At 28.8% G+C, this 7,916-nt stretch overlaps 1 non-coding gene across 1 annotated transcript; it reads left to right on the forward strand.

Annotated features, from left to right (window-relative positions):
- Positions 1-7,581: 7,581 nt before the first annotated feature.
- TRNAR-UCU lies at positions 7,582-7,653 on the forward strand. The gene has a single exon. It is a non-coding gene; the product is annotated as a tRNA-Arg (tRNA).
- The last annotated feature ends 263 nt before the right edge of the window (positions 7,654-7,916 follow it).

Raw genomic sequence — 7,916 nt, forward strand, 5'->3', positions numbered from 1 at the left:
TCAATACGAGTCAAGGGAATAAACCCCTGTTCTATTGTTTCCATATAAACGAGACTCTCATAAGTAAGAGTACGAGTCAAAATACTTCGTTCTTGAACTCCTGTTATTATTCTGATAGATTTAATCTCGTTCATAGGTATTTTGAGAATAATACGACGATTTTTTCCAGGAAATCCCCAACGAAGAAAACATACTTCTTCTTTATTTTTTTTATCGAAGATATCAAAACCACCGCCAATATCCCACAAAATAATCCACCACAAATAAAAACTAATAAAGAGACCCCCAATTCCATAAAAAGCCATCGCGGCCCCTTGTGGAATAAATGGAAAATTACTAATTTCCTGAGAAAAAAGGAAAAGACCCATACCGAGATAACTGGAAATTGCAACCAACAATAACCCCAATGAACCTAAAAAAATGATAAAGGCTGAAAAGATATTGCTTATTTTTCGAGACTCTGTTATAGAATAGATCAGTACTTCTTTTGATCTTTTTTTTAAAATATTCATTACCCCCTCTTTTTCTTTTTAAGAATAATAATTGTGGAATAAAAAATCCCAGAATTTTACTTGTTTCTAAAGTAATTTTCATCAACTGGCGCTACTGAAATGTAAACCTTTAGGGGGAATTCATCCAATTGCTTCCAGCTCTAAAAAAAAGATCTATAATATTTTTCCCTACTTACCGCCGTATCTAAAAAATCTTGTTTTTTTGAACATAAAGAAATAAAGAAGCCATTGCAATTGCCGGAAATACTAGACCCACTAAAGGAACAAAAATGGAAGGAAAGTTTATCATAAATAAGGGTACCTCGATTTACTATTTGTACTATATCTATTTTTATTTTTGTCGATTTTTATTCTTATTTTTATTAAAAAAGACAGTCTATAATCACTAGAATTCCTATATCTTTATACTTAGTATATAGGAATTCTAGTGATTATAGCTAAGCCGATATATATCAGAATATACCCTTTTATGATTCTTAGTATTTTTTTATTATTCTTTTATTTTATTACTTTGATCCTGTATGTTTTGATTTTGTATTTCAATTCCATAATTTCTTTCCTTTTTAGTCAAAGAAAAGAAATTATGGAATTGCAATAACTCAGTTACAACTCCCTTTAAAAGATTACGCGGTACGATTGAATCAATTAAACCCTTATTGAATAAAGATTCAGCTACTTGTGAATCTTCGGGCACTGTCTTATTCAATGTTTGTTCAATTACTCTTTTACCAGCAAATGCAATATAAGCGTTTGGTTCGCCAATAATGATATCCCCCAACATGCCAAAACTAGCTGTCACCCCACCCGTAGTAGGAGATGTAAGTATCGATACATAGAATAATTTTTGAATTGTTTGATAATAATATAAAGCAGAAGAAATTTTAGCCATTTGCATCAAGCTCAAACTTCCTTCTTGCATACGCGCTCCTCCGGACGAACATACGAGAATAAGAGGTAAAAGTTGATTAGTAGCATATTCTACCAAACGGGTGATTTTCTCACCTACTACGGATCCCATGCTACCTCCCATAAACTTAAAATCCATAATACCAATTGCTACAGGAATACCATTTACTTGACCTGTCCCTGTTTGAACAGCCTCAGTTAATCCTGTTTTTCTTTGATAAGAATCAATACGATCTTTATAAGGTTCTTCTTCTGAATGAAATTCAATGAGATCCAGAGAAACCATGTCTTCATCCATAGGATTCCAAGTACCCGAATCAATCGAAAATTCGATTCTATCTGAACTGTCCATTTTCAAATGATATCCACAGTATTCACAAATATTCCTTTTTGATTTCCAAAATTTTTTATAATTTAATTCATAACAATTTTCGCATTCAATCCACAAATGCGTCAATTGTTCACTTTCATGGAGATTCATATAATTTTCTCCTAGAGTGGAATCACTATCATTTGTATCATTCGTACTAGTTATTAAACTAAAACTAGAATTCTCACTTTCACTACAATTTCTGACCTTACCTAAAAAGTAACTATAAAAATAACTGTCATTATATTCGACTATATTACCAAAAATGCAACTATCAACACAGATTTGAGAATGAAAATAACTATCAATGCAACTATTAATATAATTGTTCCAACTAAAAGGAGTATCATACATGGAATGATCGTAATCACTCTTAATAACAGTATTCAGATAGCTAGAAAAAACCCTTAGAAAAGAATGATTGTTGTTAATCTCCAAAGTTTTATTTTCAATATCTAAATATATGGAATAACTGTTCTTCTTATTATCCCTAACTAAAAAAGTTTTATCAGATAGGAAATCCTGTATGTTATCGACACCTACTAAATAATCAAAAGAATTATAACTAGAATTATCACGATCATCCCACCTCTGAATTTTTTTATCTATATCAGTTAAAATTTTGGGTTCTTCGCTTAGACTGGTATTCTCAATAGGACCAAGACTCTCCATTGATTTACTTAATTCACACCTGTATTCGAACTTCCTATTAAGTAACTTAGAATTGAACCACCATTTTTCCATAGAGTTTTTTCCTGTATTTCCATAAAAAAAAATGTATAGTCATTGGATGAAAAATCAAATAATAGAAATATTCCATTTTGAATATTCTATCTCATTTATTTACTATCAAAAAAAAGTATATAAATCAAATAACTAGAATTAATAACTGAAAAAAATAAAGAGCGAGTCAATATTAAAAAGAAATAACAATAAAATAAGAAGAAATATGAAATAAAAAAATCACCTCATAGGGGGGAATCTATTTAAAAGTCCAATTACTATATTTAGTTACTCTTTTTTTTCCTATATTCTCTCTTTTATCTCTATACAATTTTTCATTTTTTTTGAAGATTTATGAAAATTTCATGAATTGTCTGACTATATAAAATTGCATTCTATGATTCTATATAAACAACAAGAAATAAAAAAATGAAGTATGAATATAACAAGAGAGCGGGGAGTTTTGTAAATCTATATACAAATAATCTACACCCCCTTTTTGATTTCATTAATTGAATTTCGTTTGTTGATTCGAGCTAAGTTCTATAAAAACACCTGCCTTTTTTGAAATATGCTGAACAGTTCCTGTAGGTTAAGCGCCCCTTGTCAAGGAAATGAAAGAATAACAGGAATATTGAAATAGGTTTAATTCTTTATAGGATCCACTTTCTGAAGATATCTTCCCTCTCTTTGGGGTCGAACATCCCTTAGCAACAATTCGATAAACAGCTCTTTGGGATAGATATAGATACCCCCCCCAAACGTACAGGAAATTTTTATCCCCGTACGGCTCGAGAATATCAAAAATTCTATGTATTTCGAAAATTATGATGTAAAATAGAGCAATAAAATCATCAAATCAATTAAACAATGACTGAAGTATTTTTCTTTCGTATTTTCTTTCTGAAAAAAAAAAACTCTTCCTATTTGTACCTCCATAACACTCAATTTGAAAAATTCTCAAAAAACTAAAAAGAAAACCAAGCAGCAGCTATTTCATTTATTGAGTGGTCTCTACTCCTCTTTCTTGCCCGTATTTCGTTTCTTTATCATTCATTTCTTTTTTCTAAAATTTTTGATAATAGAATTGATGATACAATTTGAAAATGGTATTTCCTTAATTCCCTGATTTTTTAGCTTTTCTTTGAATCTTTGGGTTTAGACATTACTCCGGGAATCTTCAATTTTTTAAAAAAATGGGAGCAACATACCTGTTTTTCTCTGAAAGAATCATAAAAAAAGTTAATTCCTGCGGATAAACTTTTTGATAAAAAAGCAATTTTACAAATTTCAACCATTTTTTTTGAACCTGGCTGAAATAAGATCCTTTCTATTTTTATAAAATAAACAGACTTATTAACTTTTTAGAATTTATTAAATTTTAGATACTTGCTCCCGAGAAATGAATAAATTCGAGTTCCATCATGTACTATTTACATCATTAATCCCTTTCCTGTCCCAAAAACAAAAAAAGGGGTCTAGTGGAACAGAACAAATGATGTCAAGTCAAGATCATGTTCGTTTGTAAAATACTAGAAAAAATGGCGGATATCAAAATCCACCCCTAATTTAATCATGTCTTTCAAGCCGCACGTTGCTTTTTACCACATCGTTTCAAACGAAGTTTTACTCTAACATTCCCTTAGCTTAGATCCAGTATGTAATTATCGAATCGTGAATAGTGATTGATTCATTCGCTACATAAGAATCTATCCTTTTTTTTACGTTTCGGTTTTTCTTATATATAATGAAAACCTTTTTAAAAGTAAAGACATAAATGAAAATGAACTTGATATTCTAGCAATATATTTTCTACTCTATTCTATTTTTATAATTTGTAAAGTAGAAAAATGGTAATTTTTTTTTTCAAAAAAAGGAGGGTCCCTTTTAATTATGCGATACAATCTGTATTCAAATATGATATACATCCTAAATAGATATGCTCTGGGACGGAAGGATTCGAACCTCCGAATAGCGGGACCAAAACCCGTTGCCTTACCGCTTGGCCACGCCCCATTTTCCATTTTACATTAATAAAGACTATTATTGATATTGGTTGTTCGTCAATTCCAGTTCAAAAATTTCTATAAAAAAAAAATTTTGCGACTAGTATTTTATATGCGTATCTACATATCTATCTATATCTATAAATGGATATAGATAGATAGGATAAAACTAAATTGATTGATCATTACATACAATTCAATTAAGATATTATATAGAAGGAAGTATGATTTCTTCAATTTTTTTGATTTCAGAATAAAAAATATTTTGAAACTGGAAAAGTTCAAATAAAAGAAGGATTCTCGAGATTCTTATCTTATTTGATTCATTTTTTTACTTTTATTCATAACTCTTTATTTTCCTTTTTATTGTATTATGTATATAATGCAATAAAATTGAAAATTAGAATGAAAAAAAAAAACAAAAATAACTTTTATTTTTTTTAAAGAACAAAATGTTTGTTATGCTTAATATCTTTAGTTGGATCTGTATTTGTATTCACTCCGTCCTTTATTCCAGTAGTTTTTTTTTGGAGAAATTGCCCGAAGCCTACGCTTTCTTGAATCCAATTGTGGATATTATGCCAGTAATACCCGTACTATTTTTTCTTTTAGCTTTTGTTTGGCAAGCTGCTGTAAGTTTTCGATGATATTTTTAATTTGAATAATGTCGTAAAAAAATTCAGAATTTTTCAGAAAACTAAAACTCGAACATTTTAACAATTTATAAGATCAGATAAGTCTTACAGTGTGACTTCTGGATTCCAATATTGAAATTTTTCAATATATAGGAAAAAAAGGGACCTTCTCATCATTTACGTTTTTTGAATTGAAAAAACCTAATCCGATTATTCGATTGGAACCCCTCACCAATCGAATACCTAGATTACAGAAAAAAAGGATTTTTGGTCAAAAGAATTATTGATAATTTGTAATAAAATAATCTACTCTTACTATCAATTCATTTTCGAAACTCATATATATATATCTCCTCATATCCTAAAAAAACTTCATTTTTTAGAAACTTAGTATCTTAGTATTAAAAGAAACAAAATATGTTGTAATATAAGAGAATCTATTCTCTTTCTTTGTCGTTTTTTAATTATCTTGGAGATTTCATAATGCTTACTCTAAAACTTTTTGTTTATACGGTAGTGATCTTTTTCGTTTCTCTTTTCATCTTCGGATTCCTATCTAACGATCCAGGACGTAATCCAGGACGTGAAGAATAGAATAAGAAAAAAGTGGATTCTGTGTTTTCTTGCTTGTGCGGAATTTTGAAATATTTTTAGGATTTTCTCTATTTTAACATCTTTAACTAGTAAATAAAAAAAACAAGTTCAAAAAAAAATACCAAATTATCAACGGAAAGAGAGGGATTCGAACCCTCGGTACAAGAATTTGTACAACGGATTAGCAATCCGACGCTATAGTCCACTCAGCCATCTCTCCCCAATTGAAAAAAAAAAGAATTACTTTGTTTATGTTATATCACATAAACAAGAAGAACAAAAAGGGAGCTTAAAAAAAAAAGAGACTTGCTTTTTTTTTATTCTTTTTTATCTTATCTATCTTTTTTTTATTATTCTATATATTTTAGTTTTCTTTTTTTCTTTTTATACAGCCAATGAGCCCGGCCAGTACCTAGTCGGGCTCTTTTTCTTTTATTCCCATGAATATTGAAGAAAAATTCTTTATTTGAATATATTTTATTCGAAAAAAAAATATTTGTAAAAATATTTGTAATTAAAAAAAAAATAAGAGATACGGATAGATTCCTATGAGATAAAACCAAAATAAGATAATATAAAAATGTTCTCTTTTCTTACTCCCTCTCTTTTTTCTGGTAACGTAAATTGTATATATATATAACCTTCAGCAAAATAAAAAAATGAAAATTATCCCGTTTTTCAAATTTCATTAGAAGATTCTCTAATGAAACATGTCAATACTCGACTTATTAGAATATTATGCCTCCCATTTCTTTATTTTGTCTGATTGCTTTGTTCAACAAAAGATACAATAATGATATTGTAGCGGGTATAGTTTAGTGGTAAAAGTGCGATTCGTTTCAAGGACCCCCCAAAAGTTAAGGGATCCCCCATTTGATTCATATGCCGATCAAAAACTTTATTTTTTACTTAAAGGGACTCCTTTATACCCCTCGATGAATTATTTGCGGTATAATATACATTATTGTAATTTGTATACAAGAAGAATCAAATCGAATTTGACAAATTGAGTTTTAAAATTATGAAACATAAGTTTTTGGAATTGGATCTATAATCCGAATTTTTTGAGTATTACTAAAGGATCTATGGAGAGAAATATACAAAGTTTCTTTCTAATCGTAACTAAATCTTCCATTTTTTTGCATAGTAAAAATTGAAGCAAAATAGCTATTAAACGATTCTTTTAGTTTACTAGAGACATCGACATTTTTTTAGCTCGACGGAAATTTTCTTCTTTTCCTAAAGATTTTCTGAAATAGAAATAGAGAACGAAGTAACTAGAAAAAAAACATAGATTGTTAGAATATTGCTCTTCTAGAGGGATCATCTAAAAAGCAAGATATTTGAAACCTATTCATACAAAAAGGCTGACATAGATGTTATGGGTCAATTTTTTTTATTGTCCATCTCTTCATTCCGTAAAGGAGCCGAATGAAACAAAAGTTTCACGTTCAGTTTTGAATTAGAGACGTTAAATCAAAATGATGAATCAACGTCGACTATAACCCTTAGCCTTCCAAGCTAACGATGCGGGTTCGATTCCCGCTACCCGCTTCTATTTTATTCTATTTAAATCTATCTTTTTTCTTCGAGAATGAATCTAGAATTCTTAAAGAATTTGTCAATTCTTCATTTTCATTTCTTAATTTAGTTTTAGTTATATATATTCAATTATATTCAATTGATTTTTCTTTTTTATTTTTTTTTTTCTTTTATTCTAAATATTTGATTTATTTTATTTTTATAATTTCTAGAATTCTTTATATTTGTTTGATTCTTTAATCTTTTTAATAAGGTTTAGTTAAAAAGGTTAAAGAATCAAATATAAAATAGAAGCGTCCATTGTCTAATGGATAGGACAGAGGTCTTCTAAACCTTAGGTATAGGTTCAAATCCTATTGGACGCAAGTTGTTTGCATATCTAATTTCAACCTTGTCCTTCTATTTTTTTTGATTTATTACATTTTGATTCGAATTCATTATATATAATATTCAAATGAAATAAAAACATATTAAAAGATACTAATTATAAAAATTGGAAAATTGAATTACAAAATTATTTAATGATTCATCAATTTTTTTCTACTTGTTCCTGGAATAAAAAGAGTTCCATCTGTTCTTTAATAGCGTCCTTTAAAAGGGCTTCTGCTTCCCCAGTGAATGTCTTGGT

The sequence above is a fragment of the Vigna unguiculata genome, unplaced genomic scaffold (assembly GCF_004118075.2).
Source record: "Vigna unguiculata cultivar IT97K-499-35 unplaced genomic scaffold, ASM411807v1 contig_3, whole genome shotgun sequence".
NCBI classification, from domain to species: Eukaryota; Viridiplantae; Streptophyta; class Magnoliopsida; order Fabales; family Fabaceae; genus Vigna; species Vigna unguiculata.